Source organism: Vombatus ursinus, unplaced genomic scaffold (genome assembly GCF_900497805.2).
Source record: "Vombatus ursinus unplaced genomic scaffold, bare-nosed wombat genome assembly UNPS02014801.1, whole genome shotgun sequence".
NCBI classification, from domain to species: domain Eukaryota; kingdom Metazoa; phylum Chordata; class Mammalia; order Diprotodontia; family Vombatidae; genus Vombatus; species Vombatus ursinus.
The window spans coordinates 20,703,647-20,720,666 of record NW_020954579.1 but is presented as its reverse complement, the minus strand read 5'-3'; positions in this window follow the sequence as shown (position 1 = coordinate 20,720,666).

Sequence of the window (17,020 nt, the reverse complement as noted above, 5' to 3'; positions counted from 1 at the left end):
TTATGGAAGCTTGAAATGCTTCTATTTCATTGAATGACCATTTTTTCCATTGAATTATTGTGCTTAATTTTGCCAGGTAGATTATTCTTGGTTGTAGTCCTAGCACCTTTGCCTTTTGGAATATCATGTTCCATGATCTCCAGTCCTTTAAGGTTGCAGCTGCTAAGTTTTAGGTAATCCTAATTATGACTCCCTGGTATTTGATTTTTTTTTTCTTTTTTGTCATTTGCAGTATTTATTTTTCCTTGACAGGATAGTTCAGAAATTTGGCTATAATGTTCCTTGGAGTTTTTATTTTGGGATCTATTTCCTGAAATGATGGGTGGATTCTTTCAATGCCTATTTTGTCCTCTGGTTCTAGGATATCAGGGCAGTTTTCCTTGATAATTTTTGAAGGATGATGTCCAGATCTTCCTTTTGATAATGGCTTTCAGATACTCCAATGATTCTGATAGAATATCTCCTGGATCTCTTTTCCAGGTCAGTTTTTTTCCCATGAGATATTTTACATTTTCTTCTATTTTTTTTCATTATTTTGAATTTGTTTCATTGATTCTTAATGTCTTATTGCTTCTACCAGCTGAATTCTAACTTTTAAGGAGTTTTTTCTTCAGTTAGCTTTTATGCATTCTTTTCTATTTGACCAATTTCACTTTTTGAGGAGTTGTTTGTCCCGCTTCCTCCCCTATCCAGTGGAATTTTGAATCTCTTTTTCCATTTTGTCAATTCAACTTTTTAAGCAATTGTTCCCCCCCACCCCAAAGTATTGATTCTTATTTTTTTCATAATTCTTTTGCATCACTCGTATTTCTTTTCCCAATTTTACTTCTAGTAGGCAGAGCCAAGATGGTGGAATAAAAGCAATGGCTTGATTGAGGTCTCCCTCAAATTCCTCCAAATACCTATAAAAATGACTCCAAACAAATTCTAGAGCAGCAGAACCCACAGAAAGACAGAGTGAAACAAATTTCCAGCCCAAGACAACCTGGATGGTTCATTGGAAAAGTCTATTATACCAAGCTGGGAGAGGAGCACAGTTCAGCATGGGCACACAGGCAAAGACCAGGCCTCAGCAAACATGGAGCAGGCCTCAAGGAACTAAATCATTGGCAGCTGTGCCAGTTTCTAGACTTATCAATCCACAAACACCAAAGACAACTTAGAAGGTCAGTAGGACAGGTCTATGAGTATGGTGAGAGAGAAGCTTGGTCCCACCCCAGTCCCAGCGTAGCCCCAGGGTGGTGGCTGCTTTACAAGTTCTCAACGCACAGACTGAGGGAGAATCAAGTTGCTGATCAGAGGGAGATTGCAGGGATCTTTTTTCTGGCCCTGAAGCAGGATTCTCTTGCTTTGTCCATGTTTGAATATGGTTCACAGTTCTGGGTGGCAGTCCTGGGGTGAAGAGGAGTACTGGCATGGTAGAGCTTGTAGTGATGGTGGAGAGAGAATCCTTTTCACAGTTACAAGGCAGAAAACAGTGCTTGTGGTCAATCATAGACCAGAGCACAGGCCAGAAAATGAGTAAACACCTTGCCTTTGATCATACCACTTTGGAAAAACTGAAAATTTACAGGTCCCTAGAAATATCTCTGAAAACAGCTGCACAAACCCCCAAAGCTTGGAATAGTACATTCTCCACACCGGAAGCAGACCCTTACCTTAACAAAGAGTTTAAAACTCAAATAATTGGCTGGGACCAAATAGTGCAAAAAAAGTCAGACCATAGAATCTTACTTTGGTGACAAAGAAGATCAAAATATATGAAAAGAAGAAGGCAACAAAGTCAAAGCTCCTACATCCAAAGCCTCCAAGAAAAATACAAAACAGTCTTAGGCCATGGAAGAGCTCAAAAAGGATTTTGAGAAGCAAGTAAGAGAATTAGAGGAAAAACTGGGAAGAGAAAAGAGAGTGATGCAAGAAAATCATGAAAAACTAGTCAAGAGCTTGCTGAAGGAGGCCCCCCCCAAAAAATACTGAAGAAAATAACACCTTAAAATTAGCCTCACCCAAATGGCAAAAGAAGTCCAAAAAGCCAATGAGGAGAAGAATGCCTTAAAAACAACCATTTTCCTTCTACCTCTCTTCGAAATGAGTTTTAAGCTCTCTTTTGAGATCTTCCATGAGTTGTTTCAGGGCTTGGAACCACTTCTCATTTTTTCGTTGATGTTTTGCCCACAGATGTTTTGACATTTTTAAAATCTTCTGAGTTTGTGTCTTGATCTTCCCTGTCAGTATAATAGCTTTCTATGTTCAGACTCTTTGTTGTTGTTTTTCACTCATCTTTTTGGCCTTTTTCCTTCTTTTAAATTTGAACTCTGCTCCCAGGGTAGAAGAATCATGGTCTCAGGCTTCTTATGCCAGGGGCTACAGGCCCTGGCTATTTACCTTGTGCTGCACTGATATTGCCCTGAAGCCTCCTGTGGATCCTTGCGTCTAATGCTATGCTGATGTGGTTATGTAGGGGATAGTGGCTCATGCTGCTGTAGGCCATAAGGGTTACCTGGTGCTGAGCTGGGGTCTTAGTGCTGGTGTCTGCCATGTGTTGAGCCTGGTGAGGTGTTTCTGAATTGCCCTGAGAACACGCTGAAGCATGTGGTTGTCTGGCAGCTGGCAGTTGGCAGCTGCCTGTTTGCCCAGGGCTACACTGAAGGAGGTGGCAGTTTTCAGAGCTGGAGTCTGCCTGTTCTCTTGGCTATGTTGAGGCATGTGGGGGTCTCAGTGTTTTGGTGTTTGCCTGATTCACAGCACTTGAGCTCTGGATCTACTGCTGGTTTGTTGAGATGGGGATTGCTGCTGGCTTGCAGCCGGACACTTGTCCTGGATTGAGATCCCCTTTTACCAAAGTGAGACAGACCTTTCTTGCCCATCCTCCCCAAATCATCAAATTTCTTAGGCTCAAAGAATGCCTCACCCCAACTTTGTGCTGGTTTTACTGTTTCATGATTTGTTTTGGGGTACTATTTTATGGTTATTTGGAGATGAATATGGGACAGTTATGGCAATTTACTGCTTACGCCTCCATCTTAGCTCCTGGAAGTTTATATGCAATTATTTTATATCTGTCCTTCATTATGTGATCCCTTCTCCTGTAATTTGTATATGTATATTTAAAGTAGCAACCTGTGCAGTGTTTTCTTTTATATTGATATCAATTATGATTGTACAGTCAGAAATTCACATTTTTAAGAGTCTCCAGTATCCCTTTTGAGTCACATTTTATTTTAGAGTCTCTATTCATGGAGTTATCATTTCTCTAAATTTTTGAATTGTTTACTAAATCCTTGGATTATCTCAGATTATGCGTAGCATTCCTGTGCTTTACCACACAAAACTTCAAGGTGGCATATCCATTTTCTCTCTAGCCTTCCATACTCAGTGTCCCATTACCTATGATTACCAAGGTCTTCCTACAACTGGCACAAGCAAGGCCTTAGGTTACATTAGCAGATGTGATGAGGAAACCCCAGAGAAGTACTCACAAGGGAGAAGGAGAGTTAAATTTTAGAGTTGTGGAGAAGGCCAGATTTTATGAGTGGAATTTGGGGGCAATTTGAGTACAAAGACAAAGAAAAGTAGAAGAACTAAAAAAATATAGCATCTGCAGACCTTAAGTACACATTTTCTTGTAGCTCCTCACTCAATGTACACATGTATTGATGTCCTGGTAACAGATCAGATGGATACAGACCTATGTATATAATGTCTCATCAGAGAAGTGAGTGCCATCATATTCTTCTTCCTACTATGCTATATAGTATATATATATATATACTATATATATATATAGTATATATATTCTGCCAACCTGAAGAAATATGAAGGCTATCATATCAATGACATCACAGAGTCTTTGAAGTGTTAATGTACTGATGATAGCTTATGCTTATCTAACCACTCAGATTTCACTTCACATCTATTAGGTTTTTCTCAATCATTTTTTCTAACTCCTTCTCCCACTAAAAAATCTGTAGATATTTGTAAGTTTCATTTAGTTTTATTCACACTATGTTCTGGAGTGTTTCTGAACCCTGTGCACCCAACATTTAAGATTCTAAGTTTGGAGGAAGCTTATATTTATTAGACTTTTGAAACTCTGGTGAATAGCTCAGTCCAATGCAGGTCTTGATACCTGGCCAAGTAGCTTAAACAGCAGTCATTAAAACTAACTTGGTACTTTCATTCAGTTATGAAGTTGCCAAGCTAGCTTTCCTGATACTGTACAAACAGTGTATTCCACCCCACAATGTTTCATAGTCACTTCATTAACTGAGAGACGACTACTGCAATGGTCTCTGATGTTATGAATTCAATTTTGTTAATATAAATGATACATTATTATATAGACGTTAAAGGACTGGTAACATTAGAAGTCTGATATTCCCATAACAGTAAAAAGGAAAAAAAAAACTAATTCCCAGAAACAATCTTTCCTGAGGGGGAAAAATTCTCTATGTATATTCTTAGGTCTATTTCCCTTTCTCCCTCATGTGTCTGATTCCCATTTATGTTGAGAATGGTTTTTAATGATAGAACAGGGAAATATATTGTGGTTTCACACATACAGGGATTTTATGGCCACTTACTTATAACTAGGAGATAGAGATACAGGGCAGAAAAGTATTCTCCTTTTTTTTTCTCAAAAAAAAAAGACCTTTGCTATACGTATATATTATTTGTTAAAATTGTATATCCAGGAAATGACACTTTTATAAAACAGCAAAAGTAACACAAAAAGATTAACTAATACAGGCATGCTTTCTTATTGCCTATTGATCTTAATATCTAATGCCTGCACTAAGGTCAATCAGAACAAACTGCAGCTGAAATAACTAAAACGTTAAATGGCTCCAATTTGTTGCTGCAGATCTGGATGGGACTATGTGAAACATAGAACTCAGGGGTAGTAGGCTGATAGTCTTCATGAAGAACATGTGTCAAATCTATGATTGTTTTGTATAATCTGGGGTACGGTTTTGCCTCAGGATATGGGGATGTGAGGTAGCCTTAGCCCAATGGACAGAATTCTGCGCTTAGAGTTAGCAAGACCTTAGTTCAAGTCTGATCTCTGGTACTTACTAGTTATGGAATTTTGGGCAAGTCACTTCAATTCTGTGTTTCAGCAACTGCATAGAATGTGTCTACTAAATCATTGAAGAGATGTTGTTTGCTTTGACTGGAAAGAATTTCCATAGTGGTCGAGGTTTCTTACCATAAAAAACAAAACAAAACAAAAAAATCACAGATTTTTTTTTTATTTTTATTTTTTTGCTGGGCAGTGGGGTTAAGTGACTTGCCCAGGGTCACACAGCTAGAAGGTGTTATGTGTCTGAGGTCTGATTTGAACTCAGGTCCTCCTGACTCCAGGGCCAGTGCTCTGTGTCTACTGGGCCACTTAGCTGCCCAACAGATCTTTTTTTTTTTCTAGATTTATATGTATGGCCCTAACCATGAGAATGTCCTGGTCTGGGTTTGAATCATGCCACTAATGTTTGTAGTTGCTTTATCACAGGAAAGCCATTTTAGCCTCTTTAAGCCTGTTTCCTCACAGCATGGCAGGTGCAGAGTACAAGCACGGTTTAGTGGATAGAAGGCAAACCTTGCCTGTAGAAAAAAACCTAGGTTTAAGCCCTATTTCTGACACATACTGGTTTGTGAACAATGGGCAAAGCACTGAAATTTACATAACCTAAGAGTTTTCCACATCAAGAGTTTTCCCACATGGATGAGATCAAAACTCCTTCACTACCCACTGACCTGCAAAAAGTCAGGGAAATAATACCCATAATACTATGTGGTTAAGGGCAAAATTTAACAAGGCAATGCATTTTAAACATCTTGGAAAATGGGAAGTGCTATCTATTCCCAAATAGTAGTGGTGATTATAAAATTGTTATCTGCATGGGGGCTTCATTTTTAATTGGTAAATTGGTCTTCTTGCATGTAGCAAATGGTTGATGAATCCAATTATTTAAACCCCATAATTGTTTGCATACACTTTTCCTACCCTGCTATTTGTTTAGTCAACTATATCATTAAGTGATAGGATCATAGACTTACAGACAAGAAGTATTCAATCCATTTTTTTAAAAAAAGAAGTTTTGCCATCTTGTTGATGTAATCTCACCAAATTCTGACCTTGGACTGGTTCAGAACACCACATGATTTAATGAATTAATTAATCAATATAAACAAAATACAACATAGTAATGTAAGTAATCAATATAAACAAATACAATTAATTAATATATATAGTAATTACTATACACAAAAATGATAATGTAGCAAGATAACTAAGCTCTGAAAAGCTTCCAAATAACAAGGTGTACTTTCTCTCCCTAAACCTATGAACTGAAAAACAAGGGAAGTGGGACCCTCATCATTTGGGAGATACCTGAACAAATTATGGCATATGAATTCAATGGAATATTATTGTTCCATAGAATTATTGAAAGATGGATTCAGAAAATCCTGGGAGGACTTGTGTGAATAGATGCAAGGTGAAATGAACAGAACCAGGAGAATACCGTGTTATTAGATTACAAAATAAGCAAATAAACACACACACACCCCCTCACTCACTCACTTAAGAAGACTATTCAATTAAATGATTAACTATGATGTTGTAGGGATGAAGATGAAACATGCTCCCAACCTCTTAAAAGAGAGGTGAAGGACTAGAGGAAAAGAACATGACATTTATTGTTAGATATGGCCAATATGTGACTTTCTAATACTTGAATACAGTTTTTGTTGGAAATGATTGTATTTGTTTCTTTGTTTGTTGTTGGAAGGAGGTAAGGAATTGGGAGAGAGGGAGGAGTAGTCATAATACCATACAGGGAAAATAGAATGATAAGAGCATCAATGAATCATTTAAAAACTCCTCAAAAAAAGGGAGAAAGCATTGGAAGGAAACACAGGAACTAACATGAGAAGTCATTATATACTTTAAAAATGGAGCATCATTTCAAGTAATCTACCTTTTCTATTCTCTGTAATGCAGAATACTCATATATGTTAGTGGTTAGGAATAATATGTGTATGTTTATCAAGCAGCTGTGATCCACTCTCCTTTCCCCCACAACTCCTTCCACCTTGTAGTTTGAAAGAAAGATTTAAGGAAAAGATCTGACACATTTGTGGACCCAGTAAGATTCCCTCAGTAAACATTCAGAGAAATGACATGAGATCTTCTTGATCTCACTGAGACTATATAGGTCATAGGACACTTGTCTCATCATAGTCAATCTTCACTCTCATTTGGCTTGGTCACTTCCCCCTTACTTCTCCCTGTCTGTTCTAGGTTTGGATTGTTCCAAGGCTCAGTGCAGAGTCTTGCAGACGTCCTGGACTTGTCTCATTTCTCACCTCCCTCAGTCCTGCTCAGTTGAAGTGGACATGCCATGAGATATCCTCACCACTGTAGCTGAACATAATGAAAGCCTAAAGACAATTCAAATTGGCACCCCCCCCTTCTTCCCCAGTCTCAACCCAGTGAAATTGTAGGTAGGAAGTCTTTTCACATAGAAGGAAACAGAAACCTGAGGACCCTGGGCAATGTATTTTCACTATATGTAAACTATGGTAGTTTACAAAGTTTTGTTGATCCTTAATTCTAGTTACTTCTGGGAGGCTTTGAAAATGCCCTTTATAGATGGAACTTATAGCCCAAACTCACATAGTAGACCAGGTGTACATGAAACTCTCTATAAAATAATCAAAGAGATAATGGATTTGTTTGAGGAATATGAGGATCTGGAACAATGGTGCTTTTCTTTAGGCACCATCAAGGAATATTCACATAATTCCTTGGGCCCTGTGTGAGTAGTAGTCTATTCTTTGGAGCTTAATGGGTGAATTGAAAGTCTAAAAAGAAATAGTGGCAGGTATTCTCCTTCTGGCACACTACTAATTCTATTTCCTAATTGACATATCATTTTATATTCACTTTTTTTCTTAAATGTAATATTGGAACTTTCCATAATAAACAATTCTCAAATTTGGCATTTTTTGATTGGCATTTTTTAATTTCCCCAGCAGGATATCGATCACTCCTTCACAAGTTGCAATAATAAACAAGAAAACCTAACTGCATGCTATTGTTTGGCAAAATTTTCAGCATTTGCCTTGTAGCCAAGAGATTTTAATTAACTGTCTGGGGAGTATCTAGGCTGATCCCTTATTCTCAAGCAGATACCAAAGCTGCTTGGACAAATGGTTTTTGTTAGCTGAAGAAAGATGCTCAATTTAAACCATGTGCTTCTGGACCTTGTGGTTTCAAGTTGAACTGCAAACAGTTGGGAGAGCTGTCAGTCTTTACTCATGATTTTAACATGCTTGTAGGTTGGAAGGAAAATATCACTATCCATCTATTGTGGATAATTAATAAGGAGACAAGGGCTTTCTGGAATGCAGGTATATTGTTGAAGAAAGAATAGAAGGGAGAATATCAGATGGCATTAAGTTTAAAGAAATGAAGATACACAACTGCTATATAAGTGCATATATAGATTGAATGCAACAACCTAAGATTTGATAAGGGGCAGAAATCCCAGGAAGGAATTCTTTGATAGAGTCATCAATCTGTAATCTCACTGATGTATACACTCCTTAAGTGGATTGCAATTCCTTCTTTTCTTCCCATCTTATGCTACTATTGTCTATGAGCTACTCTAAATTATCTACAGGGAGTCCATTCAATATATGGACTCCTCCACATACTATCCATAGTGTTCTGGTCCTCTTCTGGATTTCTTGACTTTGTGTAGATATCAGTTTCCATTGATATAGTATGAGTTGTCCATTTTTTTTCTCAACACCTGACGATTCTACCTTGCTTTCCCATCATGTGTCTCTCTGATTATCTCATTTATAATTTATGCCACTTTTCTTGTCCTATTCTTCATTAGTGATCTGTGTAGATTATTGGTACCCACCATTTACTTTTCCATTACCTTTTGGGATGATCTTTAAATTTAATAATTTTCAGATTGTGACATTCCATGGTAAACCAATAGAAGCATATTAGAACATTGTACTTTTGTTTAAGAAATAAGATTAAGGTCACTAAACATATTTCCCAATTTTGTCAAAGGAATTCATCCTGCCCTTTTCTTACTATTCAATTCTGGATACAAAGAATGATGAAAACCCAAAGAAAATATCTTAGAAGAATTTGTTTCTTTAAGAAACCATGCAGGTTAAGCAGGCCAAGTTTACTAGACTAGGAAAAAAAATAACTAAACTAAATTAAACTTACACAATTTTCAAGTGACACCATATGTTAAACTCAAAAGTAATGATATGATGCTAAGATGGAGAATTAAGTTCTACTTGCTATCACAAAGGCAAGAATTGAGAAACAATCAAATGAGAGGTATTCAGAGATGTCTGGATAGAAGTTGTCAAAGATTGGAAAAGGGATGGATATAGAATGTTTTAGTGACTAGAAGAAGAAGTTTTTTTTTAAGTCTTTTATGTGTATTCTTGATGAAGTTTTATCTTCATCTGCTGAGTACCTTAATAATATAATTATTTAATCAATACTAACAGCTGACATTTTGATACATTCATTATTTCATTTGTGCCTCATCACCTTATAAAGTAAGAAATAATATTACTAGTATTTATGTTTTATAGATATAGAACCCAGTCAAGGAATGTTAAATGATTTACTCAAGTCCACTGAGTAAAACAGTATCAGAGTTAGACTTGAAATCAATTATCTCTTAACTTCAAGTCAGGCTACTCTTTCCCTTTTGCTACATTCCTCAGCCCCCAAATCTATTCCATTTTCTTCTCAACTACTTGTATCCTGAACATATTATTTGGTAGGAAAGAAAGAAGGACCTCAAATCTCAAGTATTTCCCTCTTCCCAAAATACTATTTGGTCATCACTATACAATCATAGAGAAAAGTGTGCTTCCTTTTACTGCAAAAAAATCATGAAAGCCTAGAATTGGGCCAAAGAAATATTAATAAGTATTTTATTTTAATTTGGTTTGGGAGATAAAAATTTCATTTTAGGATCCACATTTTCTACAAAGTAATTATCAACATTAGGTAACTAAATGTCTGCTTAATTAAACTCAACATACAATGATCAAGAACCAGTGATGTAGTGGGCATGATGATTCTATATACTCCTTCAAGGTAGTCTCAGATCATAGATGCAACAATAATATTTTGCTAATATTTTCCTTAGACTTGATGAGATTGGAGACTTACCCAGGGTCCCATAATTATTCGAAGTCAGAAGCATGATTTGAGTCAAGGTTTATGCAAGGTTTATGTCTTTCTTAAAATAGTAATAATAAAAATGCGTAGTTAATCCAACAAATTAGTTTCAAGGCTTCTCTGACTGTATCTTCAACTTGGTTCCTTCTCTCCTGAGTCTTTTATTTTTTTAAATGGTCCTTTTTTTTTTTTAGCATCACTATTACTGGACCCTCACTCCTTTTAATAATTAAAAAAAATCCCTCCCAATAACAAATAAGTATAATTGAATAAAATACAATCCCTGTCCTCAAAGAGCCCACATTCTAATGGGGGAGAGAGAATATAATACCTAACTACATACATGATATTTATGGTGTAAATAGAAGGTAACATCAGAGGAAAGACATTAGGAGTCAATCAATTAGTCTTCATTAAGTGAGCACTCTTTGCCAGGAACTGTGCTAAGAGATGGGGACATAAAGACAAAACAAAGCAAAACAAAAAAACAAAAAACAAACAAACAGCAAACCTTTGCTTTTCAAGAGGCTTACAATCTAATGAGGGGAAGAACATGATGCAAACAACTATGTAAGGAAAGGATATATAGAGGATAAATTGAAGATAGACTCAGAGAGAAGGCACTAAGATTAAGGAGGATTGTTAAAGTTATGTTGCAGAAATTGTAACTTTAGCTGAGATGTGAAGGAAGACTTTCAGAATGTAAGGATGAGGAGGAAGAACATCTCAGTAATGGAAAATGTCTAATTCAAATGCATGGAGAGATGGAGCATTGTACGTGATGAACAGAGAATAAACCAGTATGGTTGGACCCAAATACATGTGGAATAAATGGTCATGTGATTTTGTTTGTTTGTTTTAAGGTTAACCTTATGCCAAGCACTGTGTTAAAAATGGAAATGTACTTAGAAGAAAGCAAGATCACCATTGGCCTCAGAGAGATTACATTGTAATGGAGATAGATAATATACAAAGAGAAATTTGGGTGGGACTACTGTTGGTAGATGGCTTATATTGGAAGTGGCTGGGAAGCAATGGGAAGCTTGATCTTTCATATCACAGCCCAGGATGGATTCAGGGAGTAATGTATATCAAGACTGAAAAGATGAGAAGTGGCTGGGTTGTGAAGAGTTTTACATGTCAAACAGTTTATATTTGAACTTAGAGGTAATAGCTTCTGACTGAAGCATAAAGATAACCATGAGTCCATGAGGCGCTTGCTAACAGTCACCTCTACCACATGCTACTAAGACATAAAAACTTTGAGCACGACAGCAACAATGAACAAGTATGTCTGCTCTCTAAGGACATGCCAGCTAACTTTAAAAAGGCTCATTATCAGATTGACATGGGTGATGAATTACTCACATGACTATTCACTAGCAGGCTTTACTGAGGTACAAAGGGGTTGTGATGTGCATCTATACGGATTGTAATCACAATGATGAGATCACAGATCCTAAAAGTAAAATGAAATCGGATTATTAGCAATTTCTAACTAAAAAAAAATGCTATATAGTTGCAAAACAAAAACAATAATAAAATTTTAAAAAGAAAAATATAGTTCTACAACAAATAGTTTGATTCATTCAAACCAGATAGGTACAGTTACAAGCTCTAAACCAAATATGGACCCATGTGGACTTTTCCTTAACAGAGAAGCCATGCCCTCACAAAGAACTCAGGCATATAGGTGGAATGATGGAGAGAGGTACAGACCTGTAGTCAGGGAGATCCAAGCTCAAATCTGGCCTCAGATACTATAGCTGTGGGACCCTCAGAAAGTCACTTAACCTCTGTTTGCCTGAATATCCTCATCTGTAAAAACATCACCTACTTCCTAAGGTTGTTTTGAGGATGAAATACGTGGGACAAGGTAAATGTTATATAAATGTTGGATGACGATGATGGTGATCTTAAAATACTTTCAAATCATAATTTCCAATCAGAAGTGTGAGTGATTTTAGCAGATATTGTCCATTCTAACATGTCATTCTTCTGTACGATGGAATAAACAACTCTATTCAATTACCTGAATGTTACCAATGAAAGAGTCTTCATAACAATAGTATTTTGCCAATAACACAAAGCTGAATGTCAATAAAGGATTCTTTACTCAGTGCCACCCTTTTCCAGCAGATGGCACTTTGCTCTTTCTAGTTAGCTTTGGAAGAGCCAATGGAAAAAAGACACTCCCAGTCTTAGGAAAGAAGACTTAGGTCTAGGAGTAGAGCAAGACTGTTTTGAGAGCACAATTGACAATCTAGCACAAAACACAGAATAAGGATTCTGTGACTACTCTCAATGTGTGGTAACTGGGGTTTCCCACAGACATGTAGGTATTTCCAGCAGTTCTAGTACATAGCGGGAAAGTGGGAGATGTAGTTTCTAATTTTAATGACAGTAGTGCTTATTATAGAAAGGCATGCACAATAAAATTTTAGAGTAGGGTAATAGTTTTTGGTCATCCATAAGGAGGGAAGGTAGAGAAAGCATGACTATTTAAAGAAGTAGACTTTGTCCTTGCTAGTCTATGAATAAGAACTATGGAGAATTATGAATCCTTAACTTTGGAGAGTCACATCTTTGTAGAGGTGGCTGGTCCAGCTGATATCCAACTTTTTAATACATAACTTTTTGTTATCAAGATCACTACAATTTTATGTAACAGACTAGGCCTGGCCCCAAAGATGATGCAGCACTAACTGTTTTCCACTGAGGGGCTTCTAACTCTAAGTTCACATACTAGCTGGGTTCACTCCTACAGAAGCCTCTCTTCTTAAGGGGAAAAAAAAAGTCAGGTTCTTTCTGAGTGTCTCTGGCTCTTAATGCCCCAGTTTGGAATCCTGGGAAAAGTCACTCAAAGCTTGTGTTTGACTCAAGTGCAAGGTTTCCCTTAAAGGGGGAGAAAGGCATGCAATTTACAATGCGACAGAGCTATTAGGTTGATCTCTCTCTCTCTCTCTCTCTCTCTCTCTCTCTTTCTCTGTCTCTCTCTCTCTCTGTCTCTCTCTGTCTCTGTCTCTGTCTCTCTCTCTTCACACACACACACATACATACACACACACACAGACACACACACTCAATCTGCAAAAGACTCATGTGTTTACAATAACAATTTGTATTACACTCTCTGGGAAGGATAATATTAAACACACTTAAAACATGAAATATCTACTGAGACTGTTGAACAGGTTTTTCACCTTCACTTTAGCTGTACATTTATTCAACAATTTAATGTCCATCTCTTCTGGCAAGCCAGGCATGATCTCATCCTCTCACTAATCATTTCTTCCTGATTCCAAATCCAACTCTTTATTCACTACACCATGTTTCATCTACTCTTTTATGTGAGCCTCTCCTTTGTCTTTCAACCACTTGAGAGAAATTCACATTTGTGAATGTTGCTATGAATGTCCACCTTATTCTATGAGACATTAGGCCATTCACTTTTTCTGTCAATTGAGTTCTCAAAGTTAACTTTTTCCCAGTAGCATCCTCAATTAACTCTGTTCATGTCATAAGTGGCAATGAGTGATAGGGATGACATAGATAAACTGAAGATGTTGATTATCAAGTTTCCCCACCAACTTTGCACAGAGAGGTCACTTAAGACGTGCATATTGGGCTGAAATATACAAAGACATTATAAGAAAGAAAAACATCCACATAAAATCACATCAATAACTGAGAACCAACTGTTAGATACTGTGTGGGATATAGAGAAGGAGAATATGTGATTCCCAGTCTTCAAAGATGCTGTGATCAGTTTGGATGAAATAAGACACAAAGGAAAAGTTAAATACAAATAGAAAATGTAAAAATTACCTCCAGAGCACAACTGAAGAGATATAACAAAGAAATACATAATTACTTAAGAAAAGAATGGCACAGGTTAAGAATGTTATCAAAAGTTGACAAAGGCAGAAATCACTTCTGTCTAAGCAGGTCATGAAAAGTTTTATGAAGGGAGTTGAATTTGAATAAACCATTGCCCAATATCTCAATGTGTCATCAAAGTAACCACAAATTCTTTCTTTTTCTTTTTCTTTATTTATTTTTTCTTTTCTTTTTGGAGACAATCAGGGTTAAGTGATTTTCCCAAGGTCACACAGCTAATAAGTATCCGAGGCCAGATTTGGACTCAAATCCTTCTGACTGCAGGGCCAATGGTCTATCTAACTTGCCACCTAGCTGCCCCTGTGACCCTGTATTCTTATAGGCTATGTCAATGAATTGCCAGGCATGAAATGTCTTACATTCTTGTCAAGCTTTGAGCATAAGCCTGGTGATTAAATGATTATGTCTCTTATCTGTATCTATATTTATTTGGATAGGACCATAACCAGGTTGTTCACATAGAACAATGAATTTTTCAGTCATAACAACTCTTAAAGACCATATACCAAGTCTTAGCATGGTTATAATTTAGATTCATAGAAGTGATATTATGGATCCACAAGGTATTGAAGGATAGGTAGGAAAGAAAGGAAGAGGACATCCCAGGCAGACAGAAACATGGGAACAATGTCTTGTAGATGTCAGAGAGCAGACTGAGAGAACGCAGATGTAGAGCTGAATTAACTTCAGTTAAAAGGAAACCCAGGGAGTCTTTCAGGAAGGATTCCCAGAAGATTTGTTGGACCCAGGAGGAAGATCATGAAGACATTGTGGGATAAAGTATAACAGAAGCACTGGATATTGAATCAAATGAAGTACTCAGGTTCAGATTTCAGCTATACCGTTAATTAAGTGTGATATTGGCCAAATCCCTCTAGGTCTCAGTTTTCATCTATAAAAAGAGTAAGGAAGTCCTAATTAGATGATCTTCATCTCCCTTACAAGTCTATGAATGAGGGGGCAGAACTAAGATGGCAGAGTAAAAGCAGTGACATGCTTGAACTCTCCCCCAAAGCCCTCCAAATACCTATAAAAAATGGCTCTAAACAAGTTCTAAAGCAGCTGAACCCACAAAAAGACAGACTGAAATGAATTTACAGCCCAAGACAGCCTAGATTGTTGATTGGAAAGGTATATCATGCCAAGCTGGGAGAGGAGCACAGTTTGGCATGGGCATGCAGGTAAAGCAGGCTTCAACAAACCTGGAGCAGGCCTCAGAGGACTGAATCAGGATTTCCAGACTTCTTAACTCATGAATGCCAAAGACAACTTGGAAGGTCAATGGGAAAAGTCTTTGACTACGGTGAGAGAGAGAAGCTAGGTCCCAGCCCCAGTCCTTGAGTTCAGCCCTGGGAGGTGGCTGCTTCCTGAGCTTCTGGCCCACAGACTGAGGGGAAATCAAGTGGCTGATCAGAGGGTAATTTCAGAGATCTCTCCACTGGTGCAAGATTCTCTTGCTTTGCCCATGCTTGGACCTGGGTCACAGTTCTGGGTGGTGGTCCTGGGGTGAGGAGGAGGGATGGCAAGGTGGACCTTCTGGTGGTGGTGGAGAGAAAATCCTCCTCACAGTTCCAAAGCAGAAAAGAGTGCTTGTGGTCACTCATAGACAAGAGTACAAGTCAGGAAAGGAGTGAACACCTCTCACCTTATCATTCCACCTTGGAAAAACAGAAACTTTACAGGTCCCTAGAAGTATCTCTAAAAACAGCTGCACAAAACCCCCGAAGCTTGGGACAGTACATTCTCCACACTGGAATCAGACCCCAACCTTAACAAAGAATTTAAAACTCAAGTAATTGTCTGGGATCATGAATAAACAAGGGTCCAAAAAAAGTTAGACCATAGAATCTTTCTTTGGTAACAAAGATCAAAACATACAACCAGAAGAAGACCACAAAGTCAAAGCTCCTACATACAAAGCCTCCAAGAAAAATATGAATCAGTCCGAGGCCTTGGAAGAGCTCAAAAGGGATTTTGAGAAGAAAGTAGGAGAAGTAGAGGAAAAACTGGGAAGAGAAATGAAAGTGATGCAAGAAAATCATGAAAAACAAGTCAACAGCTTGCTAAAGGAGACTTAAAAAAATACTGAAGAAAATAACACCTTAAAAAAATAGCTTAACTCAAATGGCAAAAAAGGTCCAAAAAGCCAATGAAGAGAAGAATGCCCCAAGTCTATGAATGATCTTCTGAAAGTACAAGATGTATTTGAAAAATACTAAATGTGTCTGAGGTAGAGGGTTTGTATGGATCTAGGAAAGGTACAGATTGTGCTGGACATTAAATGCCTGGGGTTTAGAAATATGTAACTTGTCTTAAAAGCAATATGGAGCCATCAAGGTCTTTGAGCAGAAGTGTAACGTATACTAAGCTCTATTTGGGGGATATGTATTAACTTTTCACCTTGTAAAGGGTATGAGATCTTGAACAGTGCAAAACAGAAACCCAATTTTATCTTGTAAAATAATTGCAGGAGAGCTAATACATGTTTTCCATCATAGAGCAGACCAGAGAGTCCAACTTCAGAGTTGAGTTGGCTATGAGTAAAGACATTTGGGCCTGGCAGTGCCAGTGAGTTGTCTTGGTTCCATGTATTCCCGATATTATGATTCTTTTATTATGTGCTTATGGGCAGTTAGGTGGTACAGTGGATAGAGTGCCAGGCCTGGAATCAGGAAGACCTGCCTGAGTGCAAATCTGGCCTCAAATACTTACTAGCTGTGTGACCCTGGGCAAGTCACTTAACCTTCTTTGTCTCAGTTTCCTCATCTGTAAAATGAACTGAAGAAAGAAATGGCAAAACCATTCCACTATCTTTGCCAAAACAACCAACAAAAATAAATAAACAAACAAATAAAAAAAAAACACACCACCACCAACAACAAT